The sequence below is a fragment of the Natrix helvetica genome, assembly GCF_964273705.1.
Source record: "Natrix helvetica genome assembly, chromosome: 4".
Classification (NCBI taxonomy): domain Eukaryota; kingdom Metazoa; phylum Chordata; class Lepidosauria; order Squamata; family Natricidae; genus Natrix; species Natrix helvetica.
The window spans coordinates 57283304-57305516 of record NC_138550.1 but is presented as its reverse complement, the minus strand read 5'-3'; the positions used below and the strand labels follow the sequence as shown (position 1 = coordinate 57305516).

Here is a 22213-nt window from a genome sequence, read left to right as displayed (position 1 = left end):
CATTTCCCATTGTGATTCAAACCTAGTAAACTATATCAGTGACATCAGGACTGAATCTTTATTAAATTTCCTATACAGTAGAGTTAAATGATCATTTGAGTCTTATAGACTGCTTTTGTACAACTCAGGTTTTTATTATACTGGCAGTTTTAGTAATGTCAACAAAATGCATACAATGAATTCATTTTAACAAAAGCAGTTGTTGGAAGAAATGTCCTTCTGGGTTCAGCTCCAAGTGGAGAAAAAGACACTGGAAACATGGAGGCTGCTTGGAAAGATGGTTTAATGGTGGACTGTACCACATGGTTTGAGGTCCTGAACTGAAAAGGTGATCGCATGCTTCAAGATGTTAGGTGAAGAAGAAGAGAAAGGAAGGGGCTTGCTAGGGTTTTTATACTCTGTTCGGCCCCACCTTTCTGTTTCCTATTCCTGTGTAAGAAATGTATTCTGATTGGTTGTCAGACTCCCATGGGGCATGTAGGGGCAACTCTGTAGGCTGTCTTGAGTCCAAGTTTGATTGAGCATTGCTTCTTCCCAGGTGCCTTGTGGTGAGATAGGTAAAGGGCTAATACTATCATGCCTTAATCCCACCACCCTGGAACTGAAGGGGAGGGGTCTTTGTTATGTAGAATAGATTGGTTCAGGCTTTTTAATGGCCCATTAAGGAAAGTAGGAGCTATTAAGAGTGAGTCTGTTTCCTCCCTAAAAACATGTTTCTCATTTCTGATCCAGGGAAATATAATATTCTGCCTTCTTAATATTTCCCAGGATATTTCCTTTTTCTAGGAGAGGGGGGTGGGTGGTAACTTCCTACACAGTAATCTGAACTATACTTGGTTCCAACTGAAAATAATTTTGCATGTAAGTTTTAGAAAAGAACAGATAGATCTGTAATTCAGTAGGATATCCTTAAATCCCATGACTTCAAAAATCACAATCATGCTTTTTTGTAAGAAAGTTTAATAGTTTTGTTTATTTTTTTAAAGTGTGTATTCTTTATTCTTATGTGTTTATTGTACCACAGAACACATGTTTAAGAGTAAATGCTTGCGTTTCCTTGTAAACTAGTGCATTCAAATACAATTACAATCTACTTCATAAACAGCTTCACAATTCATATATTGCACAAAAATGATGGTTTGCAAATGCACGATGTTTAGTGTTACACAATGCCCTGAATCACAAATAAACAAAACACATTATAGTTAAGCATGCTACATAAACATAAGCATAATGACTCAGCATATAAATAGAAAATGGAGCTCTTTGCCTTTAAATCACAATTTATAGGTCTCAGGACCTACTTTGATTAAAAGCATTAAATGTTCCTTGATGCAAGAACATACAAAAATTGTAGGATAAGGCTTAGAAAAGATTAAGCATAGTTTAATTCATATCCACAAGTCAAACTTCCCTGCGCAAAGATCCAGAATCCATCAAATCTTATCTTAACTGAAGTGTGTCACAAATTATTCATTTTATATCATTATCCCACACATAGCAGCCTCCACTATTAATTATTAGGAGCATTCTGACTAAGAAACAATTGTTTACTCTTAGAACAACACAATGTATGAATCCATGGATAAGAGAATTAAACATGGCATGCCATGTTCATAAGGTGACCAACCGTCCTCCTTTAGGGAGGACAGTCCTTCTTTTGTAAGTTCTGTCCTCCCTCGAAAAGTGTCCTCCTACATGTCCTCCTTTTTGATATTTGAAGGCTAATCTGTTGCGCGTTATGTGACGTATTTTATTAAACAGTTTTTAATGGTGTTTTTTTTACTTCATCGCAAGTATATTGAACAGATATTGAATCTTGTGTTGAATTTTTATCTAAAGAAATGCTAGACATTAAAAGAGACGACAATTGTCTCTTTGAAGAAATTAGAAGACTGAATGTATATTTAAATTCTGAAAAATTAATACAATGGGAAAATCAACACGTTGAAATTGATAAAAGATGGGTGGATATTTTCAGCCATTTCAAAAATGAACATATTCCATGTGAACATTTATTTATACTTGTTCAATTTACATTGTGCTGCCCTGGAACTAATGCAGCAGTTGAAAGAGTTTTTTTCAATTGCCAATGATTTTTGGACAAGTGAGAAATGGAGATTGAATGTTGATACTCTAGCTGCAGCATTTGCCGTAAAATTCAATATGAAGGATATTTCTTGTTCAGATATTTCCAATATATTGTTAGAAGATGATACATTGACAAAAAATATTAATTCAATGGAAAAGTACTCATTTAAATAATAATTAACAGGCATGTAAGCATAATTACAATATAAAATGTTGCAAATGTTTTTATTATGCATATATCATATTTTAGTGTATTATTGTTGCAATGAATAAAATATTTCTTTTATTTACGATATATTTTTTTCCAATTTATTTGTCCTCCTTTTCATTGTAAAAAAGTTGGTCACCTTAGCATTTTGGACAATAGAACGTGTTTTGTCCTCCTTTTCATTGTAAAAAAGTTGGTCACCTTAATGTTCAGCCACACTCAGTAGAAAATCAACTGCAGAGGAAGGCTATTACTTAAATTAATTATAATAACAGAATCTTGCAAGTCTCCTCCTCTTCCCTTTTATAATCCAGCGAATTACAGACGTGTCTGCCTGATCCACTTCTATATATTATCTCATTCTTCTAGACCTAAAATGTTTTGTCCTTTTGCCTAGATAACAGTTCCTACAAATTTCCATGAAGGCCATCTGGTTTATCTTCCTCACCATGAATTATGAACTATTAACCAAAGACAATCATAGTTTCCTGGCTGTAATTTCTGGATGATGTTTCCTAATTTGTTTGTCTGCTGCTTTTGTTAGAAAATAAACAACTATGGACCAACTTTGAATGGGAGGGATAAGACTAAATCTTTTTCACTTGTTTTTGTCTGTTTTGCCAGCTACAAAAAAATAGAAGTAAAAATAGAGCTGGAAGCAGTTGAGATGCCATGGCTGGAAACAATCCATTTTATTATGCTTCTGCCCTAACAACTACATCTGAAGGGTGGACCTGGAAGCCACACAGCCTGTTCCCAGGTCTGGAAGATACATAGTGCCTTAATTAAGTTAAGTCTTAGGTTGAATTCATAGTTACACTGTGCTACCTTAAAACATAATTAAAATATAGCCATATGAACCAGGTCAGGAAATTATTTATAATTGTAGCTATAATTCTAGAGCAACAGTTGGTAAATAAAAATGCTTTACAATGGGGAAAATACTCTTTGTAAATTAAATTTACATCTATGAATATAATACATCCCTATGATTACATTTTCATTGACTTAATACTTGAATAAATATTTTGGGCAAGTCCAAACAGAGAGAACATGTGTCCTTAAAGATGTGGGGAGGGAAATAACCAGAGGGAGGAATTAGTCCTACATTATATAAATTAGCATGTCTAATTAATCTTCTCTAGGATTATTGCAACATCTTTTAAACATTCTATATACAGGTGAAACTTGAAAAATTAGAATATCGTGCAAAAGTTCATTTATTTCAGTAATGCAACTTAAAAGGGGAAACTAATATATGAGATAGACTCATTACATGCAAAGCAAGATAGTTCAAGATGTGATTTGTCATAATTGTGATGATTAAGATTTTTCTCCGTTTCTCCTTTTGGGGAAATATAATAGTCTGCCTCTTTTAATATCCCCCAAAATATTTCATTCTTGGGGAAGGGGGGGCTTCGTACAATATATTGGTTAAGGCACCTGCCTAGAAACTGGGAGACCATGACATCTACTCCCACCCTTGGCACAAAGCTAGCTGATGACCTTAGGCTAGTCATTCTCTCTCAGAGTGGTAGCCCACTTCTGAAATCTTGTCAAGAGAATTTCAGACATTGTCCAGCAGTTACCAAGAATTAGCAATTAGTCAAACACACAAAACAAAAAAAACTGCCCAGAACCTTCAAAGACCTATGCAAGAATTTTAATCACCTTCCAGAATAATTTCAGGATAAATGCCAGACAAATCTCTGAAAAGTGGGAGATCTCCAGATAAAAATGCCATTTGAGGCATTTTAAGCCTATAGTTCAGGGAATGAATATAAATGTTAATATGAAAGGCCAGAATAAATCATTTGGGGGCATGGACCAGGAATGAAATAATTCTGTAACTGACCATGTTGGGGTCACATCAAATAATCAGCCAGAAGACTGAACTATTTTTGGTTTAATATCCCTTCTCCATAAAGGAAATTATTGATAAAGCTCACACTGGAAGACATATATATCCAGAAATGCTCTTATCTATGGGCATTTTTAAGAATGTGAAGAATGTGGAAATCATTATAAAAGGAAATAATGCTGATTTGGCAGGATATAGAATCTATTGGTCTTTTGGACACCTAGATTCTGTTCTTTATTTAAAAATTGCAAAGCAGATAGCAGGATGCCTAAATTGATGTTGGTAGAAAAAAAAATCTAGACGACTAGCTTTAATACTTATTGCAACGTTCTAGAGAGTTGTGTGATATTTTAAACTTTAACGTATGTGATATCAACTTTCATTGTTCTTTCATGACACTGAGCATATCACATCAGTCTATGTGTCTGGGGGAAAAACTTCACCTGCTAGATTTCTTCATGTTACAGAACATTTTTTTCATTTAATTCCAAAGAGAATAAAGGCTGTAGTCTTATGCTTCAATAATCAAAATGAGTTTAACAAATGAAGCAGAAAATCTGTCTGGCAGCAAAAATAGAGCTCCGCCAAATTAAATAACTAGTAGCTGTTCATCAGCACATCTACGTCAGGTCCTAGAAGACGGTTCATTCTATTTAAGAGTCTAATAGATTGCCCCCGTTTCTGAATTAAGATATATAGGATTAGATGGAATGTGTATAGTGATACAATCACATTACTTCATGATTTGCAGATTTCCTTGCCTGTGATCCTTTTAACTGGCATATTATCCTTATCCCATTTCAATCTGGCATTCCAGGCCATTTAACTCAAACATATTCAAATTTCTTATAAAAAGATAGCCAGAGTTAGTTAAGTGCTTGTCTATTATTTTGAAGTTACAATGCCATGAGAGTATTCTGACTGGCACCAATGTATGTCTCCTCTCTGACCTTTTTGCTTAGATATTTTTAAGGTGACCTCATCACTTCATCTAGTTCCTGTTTAGAAACAAGAGTACAAAGCCATTAACATCATCTTCCACTCCCAGACACGTGAGGACATTAGGTATATGTTCTAGTTTGGGTAAACTAGTTTAGACAATGTCACTTTAAAATGCTTAATGTGAATCATACATTACCAATTCTGTTAATTATTAATTGCTGAATAAAGTGAAAAAAAAAAGTCCTGAGTAAAATCAAAAAGGATTTAGCTGGGGCTTTTAAATCAGAGGTGGGTTTGGGCCGCCATTAATACCGGTTCGGTAGTAAAAAAAAAAAAAGTGCTCCGTGCGTGTGCACATTTTCATTTAAAATGATCTGGGCATGCGCACAACATTAAAAAACTAATAAAAATTGCATTTTTTAAATGAAGATTGTTCTGTGCATGTGCAGAACAGAAAATCAAGATGGTGCTGCCAATCATAGAACCGGTATGGTCACGTGTCCGCCGGAGTTACTACACAGGGTCATGTGATCACCTTTTACAACCTTTTGACAAGCAAAGTCAGTGAGGAAGCCAGATTCACTTAACAACTTGGTTACTAACTTATCAACTGCAGCGATTCACTTAACAGTTGTGGCAAGAAAGGTCCTAAAATGGGGAAAACGCACGTAATAAACATCTCACATCACAACAGAAATTTTGGTCTCAATTGGGGTCGTGGGTTGAGGTCTACCTGCACATGGTTCTTCAGAATTAAATTCCACAGATTTGCTAAGCGTATTTATTAGTAAGTGTGCATAGGATGCAGGATTTCCTCCGAGGTTCCCCAGATCTGCAGAACACATCACACTACTTGGAGATAGCTAATATCTCATCCACCATGTTTCTAACCTATAATTCTCAGTTTCCTCACCATTGCTAAGTGGGCTGAGTTTACTCATAACCGTGGCTCAACAATATCTGCAAGTTCATACATTTACTAGTTCTGACATAAATAAATATACATACAAGTATAGTGTGCGACAAGTAATATCTCCACACTGACTTCAGACAGGAAATTTCTAGGGAAGCAATAGCATGTTTCTTTTAATTCAATTGATTGCTGTTTAAAAACATTTATTTATCTGAATGTTTTACATAAAATGATAGGCATTATCTGGTGCATCGAAATGTAACATTTAGGGATCACAGTAAATTCGTAATGTATATTTGTGTGGGATCTCCTAAGACAGGGGTGTTCAAACTTGGGAACTTTTAAGACTTGTTGACTTCAACTCCCAGAATTCCCCAGCCAGCATGGCTGGCTGGGGAATTCTGGGAGTTGAAGTCCACAAGTCTTAAAGTTCCTAAGTTTGAACACCCCTGTCCTAAGGTACTACCAATGTCATATAAACATTCCCAAAACATGTTGGCTAGATTGAGCCTGGGGTCATTGTAAAAAAAAAAGCAAAGTAATTTTGGTATCATATAGAAATAATTGCTATTCATACACTTAATGGTAGCACAAATTTTTTGGCTGAGTGCCTTTCCTAGATAAAAGTAGGATACAACTCATGCATATATTGTAGTTCTTTTTTCTAACATAAATAGGTAATCAAATCAGGTATTGTTAGCTGGGTGTTACATCCAAACTCAGAACTTTAGTTTGTTGTGCCTAATAAGCCCAGATGTCAAGCCAAATACCAAGACATCTGTTGCTTTGTAAATATTAATTTATTTGGAAGCAATGAACCAAGTTTCTAGTTTGGAGCATAACATGCAGTTATAGTTTCCTACTTCATTAACCTAGTCATGAAAGAACAGAAATAAATGGGCTTCAGTAATAAAAAAAAAAGCAAGCTTATTTACATTGAGTTAGGATGAGGAAAGTATCCTTGCTTAAAAAAACACGTGACTATGAATATTGCCAGCTTATTCAAAGATACTTCCTCAAAATTATTCTTTTCATATTTCATTACACTCAAAGTGCTCTTTGAACAAGGTCCTGATGATTATATGAATTATTATATGAATTATATTATTATATGAATATATTTACATAGGTTTTTAAAAAAAACTTCAGCTTTCTACTTCAGGGATTTCCTAGTAGAGTGTCATCTAAATATTAAGCAGATATCACTTTTCTTAGCTTTTCAAGGCAATTCAGAGTTGGGTGTTAGCAGATGGGATGTTGCCATCTGCTATTACTATATTTAAGAAAGATCTTTAAGGAAGTGCTTTAAAAATCAACAGAATAAAATGCATTTTTACCAGAAATGCTTTTCATTCATTCATTATCTTTTGCCTTTCATTCAAGAGCTCTCTGCCCAACAATAGCCTATTTTTCAGTTGAGAGATAGTGACTCACCCAAAAACACCAAGTGAGATTACATGGCTAATTTTGATCTCCCATCTCAGTCCCAGTCCAACATCTTGCCTGCTAGATGCCTTCTTGGCTATAGCTGTATTCTGCTTTGCAAAAACTGCATCAAGCAGGGAATTGATGATCTTGAAACAATTTTTACAAATTAATATGCTTTAGCATTGATTAAAATTAAAGAGCAATAATGTCTCAGGGATTAAATTTGCCTAGAAATCAACATCATATATCCTTTGAACTCAAAGATATGATTGCAAGTTATAAGAACCTGATCGCCTGAAGGAAAATGCCCTTTCTGACATGCATCTTTTTCCATGCATACCACATATAACATACTAACTCTAATTAACGGAACCATTTGTCAGTCAATTCAATTTCTTGGGTTTGCATGAATTATAAAGCAATCATGAGGGCTGAGTTCATCCATCGTGTTAAATTAATACATGATCACTTTACAATTTAGGGCAGGGGTGTCAAACTCGATTTCATTGTGGGCCGGATCAGCATTGTGTTTGTCCTCCGGGGACCGGGGGGGGGGAGACTTGGCCCACCTCCAACTGTGTGTGTGCACACATCATCAGTATGGCGTGGGCCGGGCCAAAGTGACGTGAGGCAGCCCCTTACAGTTTCCAGGATGGCCATGTGGGCTAGATCTGGCTTCATCGAGGCTAGATCTGGCCCGTGGGCCTTGAGTTTGACACTCCTGATTTAGGGTATTGTGGGGAAAACTGCTTGCTTTTTTTTTTTTTTTACAAAGAAAGATCCCATGTATGTGTTGGACCTTACTGTTTGGCAAACACTATTAGGATTTGTGTCTAAGGGAAGAAAATCTTGATTTTGTTCAACTGTGTAACAAACCGAGAGTTAACAGGTGAAGGTTCCCCAGCATTTTGACTTTTTCAGCTTATGAATGTCTGCCACATAAAGTTAGAAAAACTCAATGTCAGTTAGAGCTTGTGGACTTGCACAAAGCACCTTAAAATTTAGCTTTGTGGGTTACTGTTCCTTTCATCAGTGGCCTTATGAAAGCTGATTCCTAGGACATGCAGAGTGATTAGCTTAACATGGTGTACAAACACAGCCCCTCCCCTGTTGATATATCCTTCAGTGTAAATTTGGGCAGATAACTGTTGTTGATGTTACATAGATTCCCAAGAAGAATTATAAATTGAAGATGTGTCAGAGAGAAACAAATTATAAAGATACTGTGACAACGACTTGATTAAAGGAGATCATTCCCAGAATTTGCTGATGATAACCAACTGCAGATAGTTCTTGAGATATGGCAATTGAGCCCAAATTTTATGTTGCTAGGTGAAACATTTGTTAAACGAGTTTGCCCCATTTTACAACTGCCACCATTGTTAAGTGAATCATTGCGTCTCTTAAGTGAATCTGGATTCCCCATTGACTTTGCTTGTCAGAAGATTGCAAAAGGTGATCACATGACCCTGGGACACTGGAACCATCATAAACACCAACCAGTTGCCAAGCATCTGAATTTTGATCCTGTGACCATGGGGATGCTGCAATGGTCTTGCCAAGGGTGAAAAACGGTCATAAGTCACTTTTTTCAGTGCCGTTGTAACTCTGAACGGTCACTAAATGAACTGTTGTAAGTCAAGCACCACCTGTATTCTTACACCAGTCAGCTGATTAACAAAGGCAAAATAATGATTTAATAAGCTGTTGTTCCTGCTTAGATCCCCCGTCCCTGCCCTTGTTTGCAGAAACTACGCTTACTGGAAAGTCAATCGCTGGGTAGCTAGTTCCGGCACGATGTTTGGTTATGTTTACTCAGAAGTAAGCCCTACCTGCCTGCCTTTAACGGAGTTTACTTCCAGGTAAGGCGTGCATTGGATTGCAGTTTGAAGCTCCGCCCCCGAGTGCTCTGAAGTTGCCCAGCGAGCGCTGCGTTCCCGGCACTTCTCTCTTTTTCTAAAGGTGAATAATAGCAGGTTGGGTCCGCCTGGCAGTGTTAAGCGTTAAAGAGGAGGGCCTTTTGCACAGCCGCAACACAAGCGCTCCCGAAGCCCTAGCGGAACAACCTGACGCTATCGGGTTCCACTCGGCCGCGACTTTTGCGCCGCGTTTCCTCGCACCTCCGGAAAGGGCGCTACTCGGTGCGGGTGGCGCCCGGGTAGCGCATTCGCTCCCCCTGGAAGGAGGGCGCGCGCATCTGCCGGCGCCCGGCTGAAAGTGAGCGACAGGGAGCCTGGGACGCGCAGCGAAGGCTTCTGGCGAACCCCTCCGCGCCGCGCATCCCTTGCTCTTAGGTAAGTCCTGGGGCTCGGTGTAGGAAAGAGGGCCTGCTTGGCTGGAGAGAGGCGACGGCGGGCTTGGGGCTGCGCGCTTTTCTCTTCCTTCCCGCCTGACTTTCATCCCTTTTCCAGCTTTCCCTTTTTTACGGGAAAGCTGGGGATGCCAAGGAGTCCAGTCGCTGGCCTGGCTTTCTGTTGTCTACGGGACACGGACATTCTTCAGCCCTCAAACTACTCTTTTCTAAAGGAAATTGTTTTGGCTAGTCATTCGCTTCTATCCAAGACTGCAGTTGCCTTGGCGAGAGAAATGAAATGGGTGGGATGAAGTTAGCATGGGTCGCTTTCTGAATTACCATGTAATTAAAATATCCGCCCCCTTCCCTCTCTTTGGTAGTGATAAAACATTCAGAGACTACAGCCCAAGCACCTGTTGTTTTTCTTTGAATGAGTTGGAACCAGCCTTGTATATACTGTACAGTACTTGTTTGGCAGGAGCGTGTGTGCTGTATATATAGTGTCTCTATAGGATAGAGGAAGTGAACTGGACTAATCTGTTCAAATGTGAACTTCCTCAGTAGTTTCCATTATTCAGTATCTTCATCTGAAGGGGCAATGATGTCTGTCTTCTTTTTAGAGCAGCATACTGGCGATCCCTTAAGCAGTACACTAACCACAGAGATTTACTTTCCACAGCATACCAGGCTAAAAATGTGCTTACATCTTTTTTGGCTCTGCATATTTCATGCAAACTTAGCGAGTTACTAACTAAAGATGAATCAGGATTCTTTGGGAGCATAGCGCCTCGGTTCCCCTTAATCCTAGCCAGTGAGCTGGACTCTGCTGGCACTAGCATATTTGTTTTCTAACCATAATTTTATGTTTCTTCAAAACGTTGTGTAAGTTTCATTCTACAAACTATTTGTATTTAAATTGATTCTATGTCCCAGCCAGTAGTGGGACGCAGATTGAAACTACTGGTTTTAAACAATGATTTTTGAGCCACAAAAAAAGGTGGGTTTTCAATACATATATTGATTGAATTTATATGCATATTATGATTGTTATTTTAAAAAATCCATGCATTATTTTTTTGTTTGTTTATATTTTATTTTTAGAATTCTATGCAACCAAAATAAACAAGAGTCTGAAGGCAGGACTATTCATAATATAAATTGTAATTTTCCATTCTTATATGTGAACTAATTTTTTAAAAAATTAATGTATCCGAATCATGGATCGGGTTGGGAAAAAACCTCTCTCTCCGATTTGTGGAAGTGGGAAATATTCTCAGGGCTGAATTTGCATGTTGAAACCAAGTTTTGGAGGTTTTTCAGGCTGTATTTTAGTCTTTGGCCCAAGTTCATTAATCAGCTTACTCAAAGAAAGTGTTTTTATTCTGATCAACAGAAAAATAAATCAAAAGGCAAGTCTCTGCTAAGATCATCCACCTTCCTCTCACTATCGATGGTGTTTCTCTAAAATACTTGGAAATTAGAACCAAGTGAGTTTGTGAAAATTTAGTTTTGCATTGACATATGTAATGTTTGAAGAATATACCATTGCTTATTGGTATCTGCTTGAAATTCCCCTGAATATGGACTACTGCCTCACAGTTATGAGAACTGTAGAGTGATATATTATATCTTACTAGTCCTCTTTCTACTTTATTGTTCTTTTGTTGTGAATGTGGCACTTCCTTAGTAATATCATACTTAAGAAGCCAGCGACATTAGATAAAGGGAAGACCTGCCATTTAAGCTTGCCTGGGGGGAAAGGTTAGGGAATCTTCATTAATTTTAGAAAGTGAAAATCTCAGTTTGCCGTTTCTAAGCAAGCTGGGATTTCCATCTGTTTCATGAATTACTGTTGTACAGGTAGAAAATAATTTGCATTTCTGTGCTTGCTCCAGAATCTTCTAAATATACCGCTGAGCAACAGACTGTGACTGCACAATTGTGTTCATACAGTACTTATTAAATATACTAAATAGTGTTAGCAAAGCTATGTATTTCCCCCACTTCCCCCCCCCCCGTTCCCATAAGGGCCATGTATTTTACTTGGTTTACTTTAAAGTGGCATTGGTATGTGAAGTCCTTCCAACATCACCTAGGTAAATGCTAATTTAAGGGGAACAACCATCAACTGTATGCTAGTTGAAAGATCCTATATCTGAGGTAGTCAACCACTTTTATCTTATCTCCCTTTGGAGATAATTGTTAACACTGAACTGGCTTCAGGCATTGTTTGCTGTGAAAAAGGATTCTAATCTACTGGAGTTAGATAAATGGAGGAAAGAAGCTATTTTAATTTTCCTAGCCTGTCCCCAATGTACTGTTCTTAAAACTGGTTCTGAAAGATCAAACATCAGAAGACTGCCTACAAACTATTTTTTCATGAAAGGTCTAAACTTCATCAACAGTTGTCGTTGTGAGCAGTTGTTTACAGAAGCTTGGGCCTTTAAAAATGTGTTGGTCAGAAGATGGGCTATCAGACCATTTTTGACTATGCCAAAATGGCTCTTTTCTTACGATGTCTTAAAGATCAGGTAATCTTCCAGAAAAATGATGGTGAGTTTTTCAAGAAAAGGGAAAGGGAATATGAGTGCAGGCCATTGTGAAGGAAGTTCAAATACTGGCCAAGGAGGAAGAAGTCCTGTATAAATTTGCCATGTCAGCTGGGTGTGCTTTATGAGTCTCTTTGTGCACTTCAGAAATATTATGAGTACAAAAATCACTGTGTATAGTTCAAGGAGAAGCTAACTGGTATTTTACATTGTTTTTAAAAGCTAAAAATATGAAAGCAAAAAAAACAACCCCAATGCCCTGTAAAAATTTATATTTGTGATAAATATGTCTCCCAATATTATTTATACAGATAAATTGAAAAGCAAATGTCAGTGTGCACATGTTTCAGTGTAAGTATACATAAAATTAAATTTCAAGTGTCAGTCTTAACTGCATGGGAGTAACCTATTGCTAAGTAAACATAGTTAAATTATATAGTATACCGTATACGGAATGTGCATATATTAGGAATGTGCAAGAGGATAGAAGAGGCTTATCCATGTGCTTCAAGAATGATGGTTTGTGTTTCCAGAAGAATATCTTGGCCTGAAAACGTTCAAATGCTACCCACTGCTCCTGCCTCCCCCAATTATTCAAATTGACCCATTCTAGGAAACATTAGAACATGAAAGCATCTTTTTTCCATGTCTCTAGAATCTACTTGGTACTGAGGGAGAAAAATGTGCCGTAAGAAAAAGCTGTAAAAACTGGAATATGTTGGATTCTGATGTTAGACTGAGTGAGATGAGTGTCTTGAGCAGCAATTACTGGGGAGAAACACCAGAGCTACACATATATAATCTACGCAGTTCATGCAGTTAAACTACTGCTGTCGGCTATAGCAGGACATACAAGTCCATTGCCAGCACTAAAGCCAGATTCAGCTGCTTGTCCAGTTGACTAACACATGTTCGTTCCTTACGCAGAAAAATGTATTGCGTTTGGTCGGGTTCTGAAATATATCTAGTAAGAAGTTACTAACTGCCAGGAAAGGGAAGTAAAGAGAAATACACGTTGCATAGTATTGTATCGTTTTCCTCAATCCAAATGACTGAGTAAAGTAAAAGGAGAATATTAACAGGTCTTACGTACATGCTGGCAGGTGAATGATTCAAAACCAAGTCAGAATGCAATTTACTGCTCTTTTTTTAAAGAATGTAACTCATCCCTATTGTTTAGGATGTTTCCATATTTATGATAATCTTTAGACATTCCTTTCTTAGAAATACATCTACTGACCCCCCTCTCCCCCGAGATGCTGGCCAATAGTCTGATTATAAATTGCTTACATCTAATATCTAATACATATAGATAGCACTTTTTCCAAACATGCAACCTTTCTGTTTGTCTAGGGTAGTGTTCAAAAGTATCCTGTAATGTAATACTAAAGTACGCAACTTTTCTTCCTAACTTTGCAACTAGAATTACAGCTTAAAAAAAATAATTAATAGTTTAAAAACTATTTTGGAGGCAGGGCTTGACGTCGCAATGACACGACATGCAATCTTGGGTCTCCAGGATTGCTGTCGATATCTCTGTTTCTGGACGTCCTTCACTGTTCTGAAGGAACAGTGATAGAAAAGAGCATGTCCTGCTGATCTCGTGGGCATCGCAAAGCCCCTGATTGATCCAGGAGAAAGCTCTTTTTGCCAGCTACAAGAGAAGCAACCAGAATGGCTGCCGAAGGTTGGGATAAGCCTCTGAAACAGAAGCAGTACAGGACTGTGTCGAATTGGTGAGAAAAATTTTATTATTAGAGAAGATAAAACCCAAAAGAATTGGAATTTAAAATAAAATTGAAGACAGAAGAAAATAAGCGGCGAATTAACTCTGGTCTAAGATGATCATGTTATCTTTTCCACCTTAACTTTGTTTGCTTTCTATGGATGGACTCTTTACAAATGCCTCTTACTTTTAAACTGGACTGGTCTCTTTTTTTTCCTTCTTCCTCTATACTTTCTCCATTTTTTGTATTCATGAATTAAAAGCTTCTTCTCTCGTAAGACTGGGACAGAACGTAATTTTTACACTTTTTTTTCTTTTCCTCTCTCAGACAGAGAGGCAGAAACAGATGGAAAAGAGGTAACACTGCCATCTAGTGGCTAGAGCAGTGATGGCGAACCTATGGCACGCGTGCCACAAGTGGCACACGGAGCCATTTGTCAGGGCACACGAGGCGCTGCCCTGTCAGCTGGCCAGCGCGCATGCGCGCGCTGGCCAGCTTAGTTCACCTTTTTAAAAGCTATTTTTCACCTTGGAGGGTGGTTTTAAGCGCTCCGAAGGCTTCAGGGACTGTCCGAGGCTTCCCTGATGCCTTTGGAGCGCTTAAAACGACCCTCCAAGCAAACCGGAAGTGACTTCCGGGTTGTTCGGAGGGTGGTTTTAAGCGCTCCGAAGGCTTCAGGGACCGTCCGAGGCTTCCCTGATGCCTTCGGAGCACTTAAAACGACCCTCCGAGCAACCCGGAAGTCACTTCCGGTTTGCTCGGAGGGTGGTTTTAAGCGCTCCGAAGGCTTCAGGGAAGCCTCCGGACGGTCCCTGAAGCCTCCGGAGGGCCTCCGGGGGGTCGGGGGAGGCTCTTTTCACCCTCCCCAGGCTCCTATAAAGCCCCTGGAGCCTGGGGAGGGCGAAAAAAGCATGTAAAAATGGGGGGTCGCGCGTTGTGCACGCATGCGCACTGGGGGGGTCACGCGTTGCATTATGGGTGTGGCACGCCCGCACTCGACCCCCCTGTGCTCCCCCCACTTGTGGCACGCGAGCCAAAAAAGGTTCGCCATCACTGGGCTAGAGGCTTGGCAATATCTGATAAAGCTATAAGCTTTGTTTACTGAAAGGCTCAATGAAAATGTTTTGTTGATACAAGTGTTCCTTTGAAGGAAAGAGAAAGTTTTGCTTTGGAAAACTCCACTGAATTTGTTTGACCTAAAAAGCCTTGGATGTTTTGGCAGTGTTTATAACCTGGAAAATGGCACAACGTGAAGAAGAAAAGGCACTAACTTTGCAAATAATTTTCTTAGAAATTCAAAAAGTTTTAATAATTACAGAGAGAATTGAAAAGAGACTTGAAATTATAGAGCAAAATATAGAAAGTACGGGGACAGCGATGTAGTTTGAGGACAGAGCTGAAAAATAATAGAGACATATGAAAGTGATAAGAAAATTGTTGACACTGACAGCAAACTGAGAGTGGAGGGAAATGACATACGCAAAGGAGAAATTGATGAACCGGATCTTCATTTCGGATGTCAGAAAATAGATGAAGAAAGGAGAGAAAATTTGGCAGAAATAATGAGAGTAATCTCGGCAAAAGTACTAATGATAACAAAAGTGAAGCTGATAAAAAGAGCAGATAAAAGCTTTCAAATTCTTAGAAGATATGCAATGAACAATAAGTTCTTAAGAGAAGTCCACATAAGATTTATCAAGAAAACATTTAGAATACAGCTTTACAAATGGCAAGAGATATTGGACTACACTATCTCTGGAAGGATACAGGATGATGAAATGAAATGTCGCAATAAATTTTAGTTAAATGTAGTTAAATTTTGAGTGCTATGTACAACGTAATAATAGCTATAGTCAAATAAATGATTAATAATGCTAAAGTATGTATGTATGTGTGTGTATGTATATATACATACATACATACATACATACATACATACATACACTAGATTGATAATATGAAATTTTATACAATACTGTAAGTGAGAATATGGAGATGATGTTGAAAACAATTTTATATGGAATAGAATATAAAGATGTTCATTGGATGATTTCAGGATGATGTAATAAAATGTCATAATATAAATTTACTTTAAATTTAATATGCCATATGTTGAAAGGTTGTAATAATAGCTATGTTTAATGGATGTTTAATAATTATATCAAGTTGTATATAAGTATATTAGATTGATGATACTAATAATGGGGGAAAAACATGGAATTGGAAACTAATAGAGAATGTTATCAATGCTAAAATGATTGAATGACTTAGAATAGGAGGAAGCCTAATAATGTATATAAAGATATATTGATTGTCAATATGTGAATTTTGATAAAATTCAAGTGAGCACTATGGAAAGGACACAGAAAGACTTTGTAACCAATTGACACACTGTGTGTAATTGAAGAGGTTTTTATGTTATATGTGTTGTGTGTCTATGTTTGTCTGAAAATAAAAATTTTATACAAAAAAACTATTTTGAACCAGGAGGCCTCAATTGATATCTTACCTGAGAAGCAGAGTTCGAATTTTGGACTTAGTATGGTAGTAGTATAGGTAATTTAACTATTTTGTGTAACCCTAACATAAAATATAAGAAACATTTAATTAAGTGGATGTATTAGCAAACTAAGGCTCTTGACTTCCTGTATTTCTAGACTTACGCATGTTGGGAGAGGGCTAGGAAAGGAGGGGGAATACCTTTCCAAGTGGATAGCCTTTAAGGTAAGCATAGAGCAAATGCATTTTTAATGATACGGACAGTGGGCTATAAAACAGCTTGACATAAGCGAAGTTCTGAACCCTGACAAAGAACAGTGCTCAAAGCATCTGCAATTATTTACATTTTCTTATTTGATCCTGATGAGAAGGTTCACACTTCTTCCGTCAATATTGCAAAGCTGAACTGTATATGACTTCCGTGATTATTGGCTCAAGAGCAGTAATCAAATGTATCCCCAACAAGCCAGGACTGACTAAGCAAATACTTTTCCTAAATCCAAAACGTACCTGACTCATTTGATACTATACTAATAGTAATTCTAGTATAAATTGCAATGTCATCTAAAAAGATAAAAACTAATATAAAGTAAAAGAAAAAAAAGAAAAAAAGTGCAGAATAAAAAAATATAGTAAGGAAAAAGAAAATAAATATATAAAGAAATAACTTCTCCCTTCATCACAAATACAAACTATTTTAGTAACTTAACACTTTCTCTTCCCATATCCCATTATCTATAAACAAATTCATAAAGTCTTGTTTCAGTCCTGATCACCAAAAGTCCAAAATGATTACCAGATTACCCTATCAAGTAAATCAACTTTGTACACTTTCTTTTTACTTTAAACAATCTTGATCTTTAGTCCTTTCAAATAATGTCCTATGAATTGGTTTTTCGTTTTTTGTCTTTTTCTCACAAAATTCTTGAAAGATTAAATAAATCTGATTGCAGTATACTTACATTGGATGACAGCACCTTACTCGGCACAATTTTTAATCCTAAACATGATTTTTTAAAAACTAATAAAAGAGAAAAGATACAGGAGTTCCACCTCTTGAAACAAAGTGAAACACAATGAAAGCCGTTCTGGAGTAGTGAAATATTGCTTTACCCTTTTCATTTACCCTGAGTTGTCTTCTACCTGCAGGTTTGAGCCTAATTTTTGAAGAGGCATCATAACTCTTGGTGCAAATTGTATATTTAGATGCTGAATATGGAAAGCTATTTTAAAATGTGAAAATGATTTCTATTTTTTTTTAGCAGGAATGTACCGTATTTATTCGGGTATAACGCGCAAAATTTTCTACCAAAAAAAGAAATCAAAGTTTGGGTGCGCGTTATAAACGAGGGCTGGGGTGGGGTGGCAGTGGCGGCCGGTCCATTGAGGGCGCAGGCGAATTGTAAATTCGCACTGCGCCTTTTCCGGGCTGCAGCCGCTCACTGTACGCGAGGGCGAAGAAAAAAAAAGTCCCCTCGTCGCGTACAGTGGGCGGCCCGAACTGGGGGTGAGAATTCTTATTATCCGCTGTATGGTCGCCGCTTCATTTCCTCGCCTCGCTCACACGTTACGGTAAGCATTGCTTTTGTACAATTCAGTGTTTTGCGTACTGTAATTCAGTGTTCTTCATATTTTAATTGATATACTGGTACCCGTTAGATGGCAACTCAGGGTATCAAGAGAAAATGTTCTGCATATGACGCTTCATTCAAGCTCAAAGTTGTTGATCATGCTGAAATTCATGGAAATCGAGCAGCTAGCCGAGAATTCACTGTACCAGAGCATTTTAAATAAATATTGTTACCGGTAATTTTATTTCGGTATTGTGTTTATACCAGTTTACGTTGTCAATAAATGATTTTTATCATGGCCGCACGTGTTCAACAACGTTTTTTTGTCAATTACAATGCTTGGTGTGAAACAAAATTTTATACCAATTTTTAATCGAAAATTAGGGGTGCGCGTTATACACGTGTGCGCGTTATACTCGAATAAATACGGGTATGTTTTCCGTTACGGTACAGGAGCTGTGTAGTCCGATGTAAATTGTTCCTCATGCCCAAATGAAATATCTGACTAATATTAAAGAAATTTAGGGATAACTTTGAGATATGGATAGATGAACCATTGAGAGAAGAAAAAGAAAAATTCTGTTAGGAGCAAATGAGCAGAGAGAAATTAGGACAGGTTTTCAAGATACTGTTATTTCATCCTACAACAATAGATGAGGATTCCTGTAATCCTCGTATTTGCTTCTTGTCTTGATCTACTGGAAGGGCTGAAAGCAGTTTGACCCATTTGAAGAATTTATGATATAACACTGTCTCAGATAAATAAGAGGTAGTGTTGATATGTTAGAAATTCTTCAAAGGTAGCTTTGAGTGCTGTAGTCTAAGGCTTAGGATAGCATTACTGTAATTAGTGTTAGAAAGGGGATTTATCTTTATGTGTTATGGCATCCTCAGCCCAAATAGAATCCATTACAGCATGAGTAGTCAGGTAACATGGTATCTGTTGTTAGCCTTTGGCTCAAGATATGTATTTGCTCATAATCTACATTTAAACAATTGCAGAGTGGCTTTTTTTGTAGGAGACCTCTATGTTTTGTGTGTGTGTGTGTGTATTAAAATAATACATTGCATCTCTGGGTCTCCTCTGTGCTGTGTTGTGCTTATAGTTATGTGAAAAAATAAGTATACCCTCTTTGAATTATATGGTTTTATGTATCAGGACATAGTAAAAACCATCTGGTCCTTAGCAGTTCTTAAAAGAAGGTAAATACAACCACACATGACATATTAAACTATGTCATCATTTATTTTACAAAAAGGAAACCAAAATGGAGAAGCCATGTGTAAAAAAGTAACTACATCATTACTGTTTCCATATGTGTGAGAAGCTAAGCAGCAGTCAGGTGCTGCTTGATTAATTGATCATCAGCAAGGGTGACTATCTCTAGAAGATAGTCAAAGTATTAAGGTGTAAAGGTATAAAAGTGGCAAGAAAGTAAGGGCAATCAGGCACAACACAGATTATGTAGACAAGTAAACCCAGGGTCAATCAAAATGGATTCAAATGTCTATACACCAATGCACAGAGTATGAGGAATAAACAGGGTGAAATCGAAATTCAAGTAAATGAGGGCAGATATGATATTGTTGCCATTATGGAAACTTGGTGGGATGAAACCCACAAATGGAACAAAGAACTAGAGGGATTTAAATTATTTAAAAGAAAAAGATCAAATAAAAGAGGAGGTAAGTTGCACTATATATAAGAAATAACTACATCTTTACAGAAATAGAGCACAACAATGATGAAAATTATCTTGAATGTATTTGGGTCAATATTAAAGAGAGGGAAATGACATTGCCATAGGTCTATATTATAGGCCACCCAACCAAACAGAGGAAATAGATGAACCTTTTACCAGTCAACTAACTAAGGTATGTAGGAAGCACATCACAATAGTAATGGGGGATTTTAACTACCCTGACATCAACTGGGAGACAAACTCTGCACCAAGTGGAAGATTCAACAGGTTCTTAATAAATCTAGCAGACAACTTTGTTTCCCAAAAAGTAGAGAAGGAAACAAGGGGATCAGCCATATTGGACTTAATTCTCACTAACAGAGATGAAATGATAGAAGGTGCTGAAGCTATAGAAACCTTGGGGATAAGTGATCATGCAATATTGTAATTCAACATAATACAAGCACAAGTAGAAAAACAAAGTCAAATTAGAGTCTTGGACTTTAAGAGAGCTAATTTCAATAAACTTAGAGAGAGCTTGGGAAGGATTCCATGGATGAGAATCCTCAAGGGGAAAACAACTAAAGAAGTTTGGGAAATTTTGAAAAGTAAGATTATAAAAGCCCAGTCTAGCACAATACCAATGAAGAAGAAAAATAACCGTTCTCAAAAGAAACCAGCATGGGCATTCTGGTGACGTCATTGGCAATGGCAGCAGGCTCAGAGATTGCCCCGAAGCCTAGCTGACTAACCAGGGGTCTGGCGGCATAAACAGCGGCCGTTTGCCGGTCTTGGAGGGACTCGGCGAAGACAGGGGGACGCTTTTCTGCAGGCGGGGTGAGGTGCAATCTCCACAATGCAGAAGCTTAGCTCTAATCCCAGACGCCTGAAGAGGGACGCATGGCGGTCCCAAAGCCATGATGCAGCATTTTTGTTTGGCATAGAGTTCTTGGTGTGAATTTGGATGCATTCAATTTTTTTGCTATCTGGTTATTTTTGGCAGCTTCTTTTTTCTCTCTGATGGGACTTTTAGCGGCAGTGGTAAGCAAGAGCAGTCGAAGAAGGATTAGCATCATAAAGAGCTGTGGAAGGCGGCCCAGGTGGTGGAAACAAAGGAGGGAGAGTGGAGTTTTACCCTGAGGCACAGTTGGTGGATATCTGCAGACCTACCCTGCCCTGCCTGCCTCCAAGAGATTTGGAGAACTTGATATGCTGTTGTAGGAGATTTAAGACTCCATTTGGGACAGACAATATTCTTTTCACCGTGCATATCCTTTTTTTGGGGGGGGGGAGTTGGAGAGCTGGAGTTGGATACTTGAAAGAGGAACATTGCTCCTGGACTGAATGGAGAACTGAACCTTTTTTTTTCTTTGAGGTTTGACTTTTTTTGTGTGTTGGTGTATTTGCTCCTCCCCCCTCTTTCCTTCCCCCCCCCCTGATATGAGCTTCTCTCTGTACTTTTTTAAAGATCTTCATATGGGACTATACTCATATATATTTATATGAGATTGTACCTTTATCTGATTATATTAATCTACTTCTTCGCATAGATAGCAGTAAAATAAGTCTGAATATTGCTTAAATGGGTAGCAGATAGCGTTTGAAACAGTGGGAGAAGCTTCTTAACCTAATTTATATGAGCTGGGCAAAAGGGGGAAAAAAGATCTCGGCACCACTTACACAGCCGTCCCCATCTACAACCCCTCCAACACCACACATAAATTTAGATAATATGGCTGGGGTAGAGAAAGCACCTACATTGCAAAATATATAGACTACTCTGCTATTGATACAAAATAATATGGCTAGGAACCAAGAGGTCACTGAAAAATCCCTGGCCGACATTAAAAATGAAATGGGAGACATGAGGGGAGAAATGAAACAGCTGTACTCACAGCAAAAGGAGATCTGGGCAAAAGTGGAGAAACAGGAGGGTCAAATTCAAGATTTAGGAGTAAAAATGAAGGAAAGTGAAGGGAACATGGTGAGGTGGGAGATGAGGCAACTTCATATCAATAGAAGATTGGAAGACGAGATTGCTATGTTGGAATTAGAAAGGTCAGCCTTCTTTCTTAGATTTCAAAATATCCCAGAGGAAAGAGGGGAGGAGTTGAAGAAAATTATGGTTGAGATGATTGCAGGGATTGCCCAGAAAGACAAGCTGTTGATACAGAGTGATATTGATGACGTCTATAGGGCTATACCTCCTATACCAGAAGGCAGAAACTGCCACGTGAAGTGCATGTGAGGTTTAGTAAATGATCTCTGAGAGAAGAAATCTACCAGAAGGCATGTGACCAGAACACCATATACGCGGGAGAGATGGTGACAGTACTAAAACAGTTACCAAGAAGAGTGAGGGAAAGGAGTCAGAAATATCAGGACCTAACAGCACAATTGAGGAAACTTCAGGTGATGTATAAGTGGCTTTTTCCAGAAGGGGTGTCTT

General features: G+C 37.9%; 1 protein-coding gene across 3 annotated transcripts in view; it reads left to right on the top strand.

Annotated features, from left to right (window-relative positions):
• Positions 1–9280: 9280 nt before the first annotated feature.
• TMPRSS2 (transmembrane serine protease 2) overlaps positions 9281–22213 on the top strand; it is a 46536-nt gene continuing 33603 nt past the window's right edge. Inside the window, exon 1 of one of the 3 annotated variants that reach the window (XM_081950410.1) lies at positions 9281–9305. The gene's annotated coding sequence lies outside the window, so the exon portion shown is untranslated. The other 2 variants (XM_081950409.1, XM_081950408.1) reach the window with 2 other exon arrangements.